Raw genomic sequence first — 12,955 nt, 5'->3', positions numbered from 1 at the left:
GGAAGCGTATATACAACTGGTAGAAAAAGATTTTTCCCAACTTAAGAAGGGTCCACATAGTTTAGGTAAAAGTAACCTCAATGTTGCTGAAAGGAAGGCTCAAGAGTGCAGACGAAGGTGGGGCGATCGTGACAATGGATACAACGAAAAGTAGGGCAGAAATTCAGCGCCAGTTAGCGGATACGGCAGCTTATACTAGACTTTCATGTGTTCCTACTATACAGTTTTTGAATGAGTTGCGGCTCTTGATCAGTGAGCCCCTTTATGATGGACTCATTGATCAGAAGCTCTATAATTTTCTATTGATTGAGAACCCGGAGATAGCTCTCCTGTATAAGTTACCAAAAATACACAAGGATTTATTGAACCCCCCTGGACGTCCAATAGTATCAGGGAAGGGTTCTATTTTCAGCAATATTTCCATTTTTTTGGATAAGGTACTTAGGAATTTTGCTAGATCTGTGAAATCATATATAGTTGATACTAGTGATTTTTTGAGTAAAATCAATGATTTCCCAGTTACTTCTGATACCATTTTGGTCTCTTTTGATGTGGTTTCACTATACACATCCATAAATCATGACAGAGGACCTAGTGCCGCCAATGTGGTGCTATCAGGCTCGGACATGGCTTCCGGTTGTGCACAGCCGGTCTTCACCGTTAGGTTTCATCCTCAGGAAGAAATATTTTCTTTTTGGGGATGACTTACCTGCAGGTGAGGGGTACTGCCATGGGGGTCAAACGTGGCCCCCACTTATGCTAACATCTACATGGCATTATTTGAAGACCAGCATGTGTATTGTTCCACCTACTGGCACCATGTCCGAGCCTGGTGGCGCTACATCGATGACATTTTCTGCATATGGGAGGGTAGCTGTGATGATCTGTTGAAATTTCAGGAGGAACTCAATGGTGCTATTCCTGAATTGAAGTTTACTTTGACATACTCCATTGATCGAGTTCAATTCCTTGACACTATGGTGTATAAACGAGACGATGTTTTATGTACGGATCTTTATGTTAAAGAAACGGATAGGAACAGTCTTCTCTTGTACAATAGCAATCACCCAAGCAGAATGGTTGAGTCATTACTGTGGAGTCAGATGCTACGAGTTAGGAGAATTGTGAAAGATGAGAACTTGGTTGATTCTAGACTTGAGGAAATGTGTGATAAATTTGTTAGAAGGGGCTATCCGATCAAAGAGGTTAAACGCTACAAAGAAAAAGCATTGATCTTGGCCCCTGGTGAAATTGGACATAAACGTAATGTGGGGACTCAAACGGATCCCATTTGTATCCACCTTTGGCCCAATGAGTGGTAGAATAAGGGGGGATGTTGAATAGACACTGGAGTCTCTTGCAGGAAGGTCTACCACGTTAGTGAATTCAATAGTAAACCGATTTTATCTTCTTATAGACGAGGCCGGAATTTGAAAGACAAGCTCGTAAAGACGGATATAGGATCTGTTAAAGGAGTCATTACAGTGGACATTATGGCCATCAGAGGTTGGTAATTTCCCATGTTGGGGACGTGCGAGTTGTCGGAACATGATTAAAGGCGATAGTTTTAGTCATCCACGATCGGGTAAAAAGTTTTATATCAGAGAGGTACACATGTTCCTCCAATTCTGTAATCTATTTGGTTACCTGTCCTTGTGGGCGAGACATCTATGGAGATCAGGGCGAGGATCAGTAAACATAACAGCACTATCAGGACTAAACGCGCTGGTTTACCGGTACCGAAGCATTTTGTTGATTGCAACCAATTAAGATTCAGAGCGATTGATGGGGTTCCATTGTTGAGACGTGGTGGTGATCGGGTTAAACTTTTGAAGAAAAAAAAGAATTAAGATAGATATCCACTTTAGACACTCTACAGCCGAGGGGTCTGAACGTGGATTACAATTTACAGATCTGTACCCGGTAATAGTCACCACCTCTCTGACATCCTCGTCTTTTTATCAAGTGTTTCTATGAAGGAATCTTTTAATTTCTTGTTTTTAATTTGTCTTTTTCGGTATTGCAGTGGGCGTTTGGGGGGCGATTGGAGGACTGAACGGTCCATGAGGGCACTGACGCGGGTCCATGAGGGCCTGACGCCCGGTCCCTGCGCCCTCTATTCCCTTTTGTGACCATGTTGTATCCTGTAGGAGTAAATAAAGTTTGTTGCCGTTTTTATATGTGATTGGCTCTCCTAGATACCTTCGGCAATTTGGTGCTTTTTGCAACTTTTTAAATTCTATAAATAATTTTTGGGAATTGTGTTTTGGTTTTTGTATGCTCCGGTGGCAGTGGATTGTTTACATGATGGTCCATGTGACTGCACACGTGACCGGTCATGTGACGCCTCTGGGTGGCATCCTTAACTGACTCGATATATTGGTGCTATGGATATGGCACTCTGATATGGGGGTCGCTTGTGCGCATGCGCGGCTGCGGGTGGGCCTGGTGGGGCGGGCTCTCGGTGATGACGTCTCGTCTGTGAGATCGCGCAATGCTCCTGACGTTGACTCCTCGCGAGACTTCGCCGTGTCTGGGCTTCTGCGGTGACACCGCCAGCTATTGGCTGTCATGCACAGGTATCTATGACGGCGTCTCTGTTATGTGTCCTGTAAGGATTGGTCACAATTTTGGCGCTAATGGTTTAGAGCGCCTTTATTGGTTGGTGCAGGTGGGCCATGTTAGGGTCATAGCGATTGGATCGTTGTGGTCATAGCAACAGTGATGCTGGGAGATGATTGGGTGATCGCTTTGGCCTCGGTGTTTACCTTCGCCTTCTTTCCTCTATGGGATTATTTGGATCCATATAACTGCATACTGTGTTTTTTAGATTTCGTTACCTATTTTATACACTTGGTGTTTTGTTTGAAATGTTGTGTATTTTGATATAGGGGCGTTTCCAATATGGTGATTGGTTCATCCACACCATATATGGCCGCTCATGTTGCCATTTGTTGTACTTGATAAAGACCTTATGATCGAAACGTTCTATTTTTGGGGGAATAAAAGATATTTACCTCTTCACCTGGAGTGGATGCTGTTCCCCTTTCGTCTATATGTTGGTCCCTTTGGGTCCTGGGATCTTTGGAACATGCATCCCATTCAATTCGTGTGCTGTTGGCGGCTTCTTTTCTGCATTAGAGGAGCCTGATATGTCATGGACTCCTATACCCCACCCTGGACATGTCCCTATCCCCCGACTAAAAGGAGACTGATATGTCATGGACCTCTATACCCCATGCTGGACACATCCCCAGACTAAGAGGAGGCTGATATGTCATGGACCTCTATACCCCACCCTGGACACGTCCCTATCCCCCGACTAAGAGGAGACTGATATGTCATGGACTCCTATACCCCACCCTGGACATGTCCCTATCCCCAGACTAAGAGGAGCCTGATATGTCATTGACTCCTATACCCCATGCTGGACACATCCCCAGACTAAGAGGAGGCTGATATGTCATGGACCTCTATACCCCACCCTGGACATGTCCCTATCCCCAGACTAAGAGGAACCTGATATGTCATGGACCTCTATACCCCACCCTGGACATGTCCCTATCCCCCGACTAAAAGGAGACTGATATGTCATGGACCTCTATACCCCATGCTGGACACATCCCCAGACTAAGAGGAGGCTGATATGTCATGGACCTCTATACCCCACCCTGGACACGTCCCTATCCCCCGACTAAGAGGAGACTGATATGTCATGGACTCCTATACCCCACCCTGGACATGTCCCTATCCCCAGACTAAGAGGAGCCTGATATGTCATTGACTCCTATACCCCATGCTGGACACATCCCCAGACTAAGAGGAGCCTGATATGTCATGGACCTCTATACCCCACCCTGGACATGTCCCTATCCCCAGACTAAGAGGAGGCTATGTCATGGACTCCTATACCCCACCCTGCACATGTCCCTATCCCCAGACTAAGAGGAGGCTGATATGTCATGGACCTCTATACCCCATGCTGGACACATCCCCGGACTAAGAGGAGGCTATGTCATGGACCTCTATACCCCACCCTGGACATGTCCCCATCCCCAGACTAAGAGGAGGCCGATATGTCATGGACTCCTATATGCCCCCCACCCCCTACTTTTACCATTTAGCAATGCTAACATGTACTTAGTCCTGCCAATAAAGCTCAGCTGAAGTGAATGGAGTAAAATCCTAATGGCTAGCAGATGTGAGGACAAGGTTAGCTTCAATGCACAAGAATGCGGAGAAGGGCAGTTCTACCACCGGTAGAGATCGTAACTACAAAAACAAAACCCTGTGTCTACTTTATAGAAATTATGAAGTGAGGTTTTATGAACTGCGTCGATATAGATAGGAAACGTCATATTTCCGGAAACGTCACGATGACATTGCAAATGCAAAGCGTTTTCACGCCGCCTGCCGGCAGGTTATTGGCCCGATGGATGACGAGATCTAGGTCATGTCTCCCATCTATGGTCCGATAAAATCGTGATAGGAAAGAGAACGGTAACGTCTCCTGCCAGGAACCATCAGGGAAAGCCTGAAGTCCCGGCCGCTCCGAGTCACCGGCCGGCAGGTGCGTGGGAGGAACGCGTGTTACTACGGAGCCAGGAAGACACATTGCGGTGTCGGGTGGACCCACGCGTCCCTGGGGGCCTCCCTCCATAAAGCACAGCCATTTCCGAGACTTTAGAGTTTTTATTCCCATTTTCTGCAGTTGTACATACGGCATGGTTTTGATTTTTTATAAGCATTGTCTACTTTTCAGATTAAATGAAAGTGTAATCGAGCACGGCTTCAGAGAAGCAGCTGATAGTAACAGTAAGGCCGAAAAATGTGTCCATCCAGCCTATACTCCGCATTATACGACTATTTAACCCCTGAAAATCTTCTTACAAGTCAGGGAGGGTATCGTCTTATAGGGGGGTGCGGAGGAGTGGTCCCGATGACGAGGTGAGGGGCGCCTCACAGGGAAGGTGTAAGTGAAGAACCGTTTCCCTATTGCCTCTATGCGGCTCTCTGTGCTGTGGGGGCACATGCTCAGATTCAGATCTCATTCTGAGATCTTGGCAGACGAGATCTGTATCTGAGCATGTGCCGTCCTCAGCGGTCATTTTTCCGGATACCACCCCATCGCAGGAATGGAGCTGCGGGGGCTTCCGGGCTTTGAGGAAATGCTGGCGGAGCCCCCCACGCTGCACAAAGACCCGCCGCCGCCCCCCCAGCACAGAGAGCCGCACAGAGCGCCAAAAACTTAATTTCACTTGGTAACAACTTTATCTTTCAAAAAGGTAGAAGAGAAAACAAGAGGGTCTGCCATCTTGGACCTTATTCTTACCAACAGGGAGGAAAGGGTTGAGGACGGTGGCTGGGAGTTCAGGAGGCAACGATCAGGATATCCTCAAATTTTGGATTACAAGAGGAGAAGACCAGCGAGGACATGGACTTTAGAAAGGCAGATGTTAATGGAGTCAGAAAGAGGGCAGGAAAGGTCCAATTGCCGGATGTCCTAAAGGACAGAAATGTCCAAGAGTTATTACTTCCCTAAAATCTTCTACATTTTTAGGAGCCTCCCAGGTATCAAAGCTCAAAAGATACTGTTAGGCGTCGGGTTCCTGTCGCTGCACAGCAGGAATCCAGAACCTTGCACCCTGCGGTCTCCCGTTCTTCTTCGGCCACAGAGGAGGTTGCTCAGCAGATTCGTCGGTCCCGGTGCTCTGCCCAGACCAGCTCCGTGGGTTTGCTTGCTGCTGCCACCTCTGGCACAGCTATGACAATGCATGCTGCTCAGCAGCGAGATTCTCCAGGGACTAAGTCCTCATGTCGGGCCACTGAGCATGCCCGTGGAGTGATCTCCCATTGGAAATCGAGGGTCACATGCTCAGGTCCTGCTCGTGTTGGGATTGGCCCATCCAAGAAGCCAGGAAGGTCCCGGACGCTCGCGGCTATAAAAGGTTCGCATGGCCGCTCGGCGATGTGCTAGGATAGACTGTATTTACAGACTATGAGGAGTGAGTGATGGATGCACCTATGAATGTCTCTGGTGAATGACTCATTAAGAAACCCCTACCCTCGGTACGCATGTGTTGTGCAGCCTAGCTTGCTAGCGCCCAGGCTTAGGTGTACAGTAGGTAGGTCAGTCAGGCATCTGGCCTCACCAGGGACTCGGCACGCCTCAGTGCACGTGCTCCGTAGCTGGCGTCTATAGCAGGAAGAGAGAGAGCGGAGAAGCTGGGGGCTCAAGACACAGCGTCAGGACGGGTAAGTATGACCTGACACCCCCTCTGTATATGACTCGAATATAAGACGAGAGGGGGACTTTTTTGGGCTGAAAATCTCGGCTTATATTCGAGTATATATGGTAAGTCTCCTCTCAGTCTTCTCTTTTGAAAACTAAACATTCCCAAATCCTGCAACCTTTCCTCATAAGACAGGGTTTGCAGACCGGTCACCATTCTGGTCGCTCTTTTCTGAACTTGCTCCAGTTTGTTGATGTCTTTTTTAAAATGTGGTGCCCAAAACTGGACACAGTATTCCAGATGAGGTCTGACCAAAGAGGAGTAGAGGGAAATAATGACTTCACGTGATCTAGACTGTATGCTTCTGTTAATACATCCTAGAATTGCATTTGCCTTTTTTGCTGCTGCATCACACTGTTGACTCATATTCAGTCTGTGATCTATTAGTATACCCAAGTCATTTTCACATGTGCTGTCACTTAGCCCTATTCCTCCCATTCTGTATTTGCTTTTTTCATTTTTATTGCCCAGATGTAGTACTTTGCATTTCTCCCTGTTAAAAACCATTCTGTTAGTTGCTGCTCACTTCTCCAGTTTATTTATATCTTTTTGAATCCTCTCTCTTCTCTAGTATTAGCTATCCCTCCTAGCTTTGTGTCATCAGCAAATTTAATCAGTTTACCCTCAATTCCTTCATCTAAATCGTTGATAAAGATGTTGAACAATACAGGGCCCAGGACAGAGCCCTGTGGTACCCCACTTGAGACATTCTTCCAACTGGATGTGCAGCCATTTACGACCACTCTTTGGGTCCGATCACTAAGCCAGTTATGAATCCACCTAACAGTTGCCTTGTCCATTCCATACTTAGTCATTTTTTCAATAAGGATTGTATGAGACTTTGTCAAATGCTTTGCTGAAGTCAAGATATACTATATCTACAGCATTTCCTTGATCCACCCAATCAGTGATTCCGTCATAGAAGGAAATTAAGTTAGTCTGACATGACTTATTAGTTACAAACCCATGCTGACTCTGTTTAATCACTTCATTCTTATCCAGGTACTGACATACATGTTGTTTAATAATTTGTTCAAAGATCTTTCCTGGTATAGAAGTCAGACTCACCGGCCTATAGTTGCCTGGGTCCACCTTCTTCCCCTTTTTGAAGATAGGAACAACATTTGCTCTTCTCCAGTCTTCTGGCACTTCTCCTGTTCTCCAAGAATTTTCAAAAGATTATGGAGAGGGGTTCAAAAATTTCTTCCGCTATCTCCTTCAGTACTCTGGGGTGTAATTCACCTGGACCTGGAGACTTCAATTCATTTAGGTTAGCTAAGTGTTTCCTCACTATCTTTCTGTTTATCGATATCCTGGATTCTTCTATTCCCTTAATAGGACAGTGAAGAACAGTTGATGTTACATTTCCTTTCTGAGAGAAAACAGATGCAAAATAGGAATTTAAAAGTTCAGCCTTCTCAACATCCTGTCTTACAATTTCATCATTTTCATCCTGTAAAAATCCTATAGCATCTTTGACTTTTCTTTTACTTTTGACATATCCCCAAAATCCTTTATTATTGCTTTTGACATCTCTTGCAAGCCTCAATTCATTTTCAGCTTTAGATAATCTGATTTGTGCCCTGCAGGTTCTGCAGACAGCATTATATTCTTCTTTAGATACCGAACCATTGATGCACTGCAGAATCGGGATTATAACATTGTAAAGCGGACTATCCTGGATTACCATGCTATCACCCCTGACTCATAGGGCCAAGTTCCGAGACCTCCCATGCACCACGGGGGGGATCGTTTAGCATGTATGCACATAAGATGTCCGAGGCATGTCGGAGATGGCTGGAAGCAGAAAACGCCTTTACTGTGGAAGATGTTATACAGGCGTTCCTTATAGAACAATTTCTTGCCAAGTGCCCTGCAGAGGTACAGGAATGGGTCCGGGAGCGCACGCCATGTACCGTGGATAAAGCTGCAGTCCTGGCCGATGAAGCCCTTACTATCCGGCCGCAATGGAGGAGGCTTCTGGACAATGAACCACGGCCTGCTCCCGCGCCCCGTCCCCCTCCAATTATATCTGCCCTTCCACCTAGTCGCAAGCCGATGACAATCACGCCTCACAATCCTAGGCCCCAACAGTTCCGACCACGACCTGGGGGTATCACAGAGAGGAGGTGTTATGGGTGTGGGCAACCTGGACATTTGCAGTTTGGATGTCCCTCAAGGATTCGGAGGGAGCCCCACCTCGTCCAGTGCATCTTGCACATTCCACCACACCTGAGGAAGAGCTACCACCACCCCCACCAGAGTGGACCACCGACAACGGCACCATAGATACCCCTCCTGGAGTGTACGGACTTCAGCCTCTGCCCTTTGGCTACCCAGAGCAACGGCAACGCCACCTGCAGGATGTCTTAATTGATGGATACAAAGTGTCAGGATTTAGAGACACGGGGGCATTTCTGACTATCGCTGACACCAGTGTGGTTCGAACCGAGGCAATTCACCAGGGTGCCGGAATTCCCATTGTCTTGGCCGGGGGTGTCCGCAAATATATACAGCGAGCTTTGGTGCGTTTGGATAATGGTTTTGGAGAAAAACTGTTGGATTGGAGTTATGGGAGGACTTCCTGCAGATATCCTTGGGAACGACATTGGGGAGTTACAGTGTCATTTTGTGGAAGCAGTCACCCGACTACAGGCCCTTCAAGCACTATGTCATCCAGAGCCCACTGAGGAGCAATCTGTTTGGCCAGAAGGTCCGTGGGCCTCTCACTCTTCTGAAAGAACAATTGGAGGGAGATATCGCAGACATTGGAATGCCCATCATTCTCTACGTTCTAGAGTTCAGAGATAGTCTCGCCCAGCTAGTGGCTAATGATCAACAGCAAATGTCCCAGTTCAGTCAAGAAACCTGGTATGACCGTAACACCAGGACCCGGGAACTTATGGAAGGACATCAAGTGCTTATAATTATTGCAACCCCTGCCACTGTACAAGGAAATATAAACGATTGAGCAATGTGGACTATAGTGAGCAGGCCAGAGGTCTGTGTAGACCTCATAGCGTGCTCACTTATTATGACGGGGGAGAGGTTGTGATGGTGTGATATGCTATATGGATATCATTTTGTGTATATTGCCATTTCACTGATTTGCATAGTGTTAATCTTGATGCCTTGCATGTCTGCAGCCTGACTTTTATCTATGACTCTTGATGACCCCCTGTAGTGTCATAATCCCCCAGGCACCTTTTGTCAAGTCTGGGAGGCCTGAAAACCGCCCCAACCGGTTTGACTCCCTGGACATAATGAGGGGGCTGGGGAGGATAGGGGCTGGGCAAGACAGTTGCTGTGGGCAGAGCTTGGTGTGAAGACAGGACTTCAGAGAGAAAGAAGAATATATGGAACATGTTATCACTGTCAGCTGGATTTTGGACTCTCATCTCCCTGGACATGTTATACTGTTACTGAACTGCATTCAGATTCTGGACTATCTATCCTTTGTGGGGTGGATTGAAAATGGACCTTTCATATTTTTGCCTGAATAAAGGTCTTGGAATTGTTCACTCTCCTCTTGCTCTGTTGTGTGATACCAGAGAAGGACCCCGTGACAGGGGCACTCCCTAAAAACATTTGTTCAGAGCAGCCTATCACATTCCCTAATCAAAGTGTAAGTGTGTGTGTGTGTGTGTGTGTGTGTGTGTGTCTCCCAATCACTATATCAAGATGGCTGGACCATCATTGTAAATACACACCTGTATTTTGTAAGCTCTCACAAGCAGGGTCGGCTTATTTTGCTTTAATTATTGTTAACGTTGTTACTTATTATGACCGTTGTGTTTGAAAAGGTTAAACTGTAAAGCGCTGCGGATTATGTTAACACTATATAAATAAAGATTATTCAACTTTGACCAAGATTCCTATGCCTTTGAAGCTCACACATCCCCAAAGCCTCAGCGATCCACCTCCATGCTTTACAGTAGGAATGGTGTTCCTTTTATCATAGGCCTTGTTGACCTCTCTCCAAATGTAACGTTTATGGCCAAAAAAGTTCCATTTTGGTCTCATCACTCCAAATTACCTTATTCCAGAAGTTTTGAGGCTTGTCTGTTTTGCGTATTGTAGGCGAGATACTTTGTGGCATTGGTGCCTCGACCATGCAGCCCATTATTCTTCAAGTGTCTCCTTATTGTGCATCTTGGAACAGCCACACCGCTAGTTCTCAGAGAGTCCTGTATTTCAGCTGATGTTAGTTGTGGGTTTTTCGTTGCATCCTGAACAATTTTCCTGGCAGTTGTGGACCACACTATTGTTGGGGTTCCTGACCGTGGATTTGTTTTTACAGAGCCCCTGATTTTCCTTTTGTTAATCACAGTTTGAACCCTGCTGACTGGCATTATCAATTCCTCGGATATCTTTTTGTGTCTCTTTCCTGTTTTATACAGTTCAGCAACCTTATCCCGTAGATCCGTTGACAATTCTTTTGCTTTCCCCGTGACTCACAATCCAGAAACGTCAGTGGCTGGATGAAAGATGCAAGAGTCTGTCTGGATCCCAGAAAGTCACTCAGATTTTATGTGCACACACTGATTACAAGCAGACAGGTCACAGGTGGGATTGTTACCTTTAGTAGCCAATCAGACCCTGTCAATGTCTGTGCCTGTCATCAGGCCAAAATCACCGGGGAAAGTGAACTATTGATCAGGGTCATTTGGCGGTTTTGAGTTGTCATTATGATGTCGGCTGTTTCCACGTTCAGGAATTGCTGCGGATTGAACGAGTTGGTCCTGCATCGCGGAGGGGATTTTATGAAATCCCGACTCCACTTTGCGTCCGATTATGCGGCTGACACATCCGCGTAATCAGACAAGCAGCGCGTTTTTCAAGACCGCAGCATGACAGTTTACCCTGCGGAAACGCCGAGTCACTGAGCACATCGGGAATCACCGCGCGGCTAGAGGGGGGCGGGGCTTTGGGCAGGGCGGGGTTTCTGCTCCGTCCAAACCGCTGCGACTCCAGTACGTGGAAACCCTTAAAAAGAGAAAACACAGTAGTCTGACAATAAATGGCTTCACCCGACCACTGACCAGAGGCGGAGTAGAGGTAAAGATCATTCATAATCTCTGAAAAAGGGCCAAGAAAGCAAAACTTCTACCAGGGTGTGTGAGTACAACTGTGTACTGCAGGGAGGACGCCGCCGCAGGGCGGGACGAGAGGGCGGGACGGCCGGAGGGCGGGACGAGAGGGAGGGGAGGGCGGGAGGAGAGGGCAGGACGGAGGGAGGGGAGGGCGGGAGGAGAGGGCAGGACGGAGGGAGGGAGGAGAGGGCGGGACGGAGGGAGGGAGGAGAGGGCGGGACGGAGGGAGGGAGGAGAGGGCGGGACGGAGGGAGGGAGGAGAGGGCGGGACGGAGGGAGGAGAGGGCGGGAGGAGAGGGCGGGACGGAGGGAGGAGAGGGCAGGACGGAGGGAGGAGAGGGCAGGACGGAGGGAGGGAGGAGAGGGCGGGACGGAGGGAGGAGAGGGCGGGACGGAGGGAGGAGAGGGCGGGACGGAGGGAGGAGAGGGCGGGACGGAGGGAGGAGAGGGCGGGAGGAGAGGGCAGGACGGAGGGAGGGAGGGAGGAGAGGGCAGGACGGAGGGAGGGAGGGAGGAGAGGGCAGGACGGAGGGAGGGAGGAGAGGGCAGGAGGGAGGAGAGGGCGGGACGGACGGAGGGAGGGAGGGAGGAGAGGGCAGGACGGACGGAGGGAGGGAGGGAGGAGAGGGCAGGACGGACGGAGGGAGGGAGGGAGGAGAGGGCAGGACGGAGGGAGGGAGGGAGGAGAGGGCAGGACGGAGGGAGGGAGGAGAGGGCGGGACGGAGGGAGGGAGGAGAGGGCGGGACGGAGGGAGGGAGGGAGGAGAGGGCAGGACGGAGGGAGGGAGGGAGGGAGGAGAGGGCAGGACGGAGGGAGGGAGGAGAGGGCAGGAGGGAGGAGAGGGCGGGACGGACGGAGGGAGGGAGGGAGGAGAGGGCAGGACGGACGGAGGGAGGGAGGGAGGAGAGGGCAGGACGGACGGAGGGAGGGAGGAGAGGGCAGGACGGACGGAGGGAGGGAGGAGAGGGCAGGACGGAGGGAGGAGAGGGCAGGACGGAGGGAGGGAGGGAGGAGAGGGCAGGGAGGGAGGAGAGGGCAGGACGGAGGGCAGGGAGGGAGGAGAGAGCAGGACGGAGGGAGGGAGGGAGGAGAGGGCAGGGAGGGAGGAGAGGGCAGGAGGGAGGGAGGGAGGAGAGGGCAGGAGGGAGGGAGGGAGGAGAGGGCAGGAGGGAGGGAGGGAGGAGGGGGCAGGACGGAGGAAGGGAGGAGGGGGCAGGACGGAGGGAGGGAGGGAGGAGAGGGCAGGAGGGAGGGAGGGAGGGACGAGAGGGCAGGAGGGAGGGAGGGAGGGACGAGAGGGCAGGAGGGAGGGAGGGAGGGACGAGAGGGCAGGAGGGAGGGAGGGAGGGACGAGAGGGCAGGAGGGAGGGAGGGAGGGACGAGAGGGCAGGACGGACGGAGGGAGGGAGGAGAGGGCAGGAGGGAGGGAGGGAGGAGAGGGCAGGAGGGAGGGAGGGAGGAGAGGGCAGGAGGGAGGGAGGGAGGAGAGGGCAGGAGGGAGGGAGGGAGGAGAGGGCAGGAGGGAGGGAGGGAGGAGAGGGCAGGAGGGAGCAGGACGGAGGAAGGGA

General features: G+C 49.8%; 1 protein-coding gene across 1 annotated transcript in view; it reads right to left on the bottom strand.

Annotated features, from left to right (window-relative positions):
- Positions 1-11,498, bottom strand: part of LOC141076766 (monocarboxylate transporter 13-like) — a 115,355-nt gene extending 103,857 nt beyond the window's left edge. The window contains 1 exon segment of the mRNA XM_073564059.1: positions 10,330-11,498. The gene's annotated coding sequence lies outside the window, so the exon portion shown is untranslated.
- Positions 11,499-12,955: the final 1,457 nt, after the last annotated feature.

Source organism: Dendrobates tinctorius, unplaced genomic scaffold (genome assembly GCF_039654945.1).
Source record: "Dendrobates tinctorius isolate UK_male_01 unplaced genomic scaffold, ASM3965494v1 ptg000424l, whole genome shotgun sequence".
Taxonomy (NCBI): domain Eukaryota; kingdom Metazoa; phylum Chordata; class Amphibia; order Anura; family Dendrobatidae; genus Dendrobates; species Dendrobates tinctorius.
The sequence above is the reverse complement of the archived record's forward strand: the minus strand, read 5'-3'. Positions and strand labels throughout refer to the sequence as shown.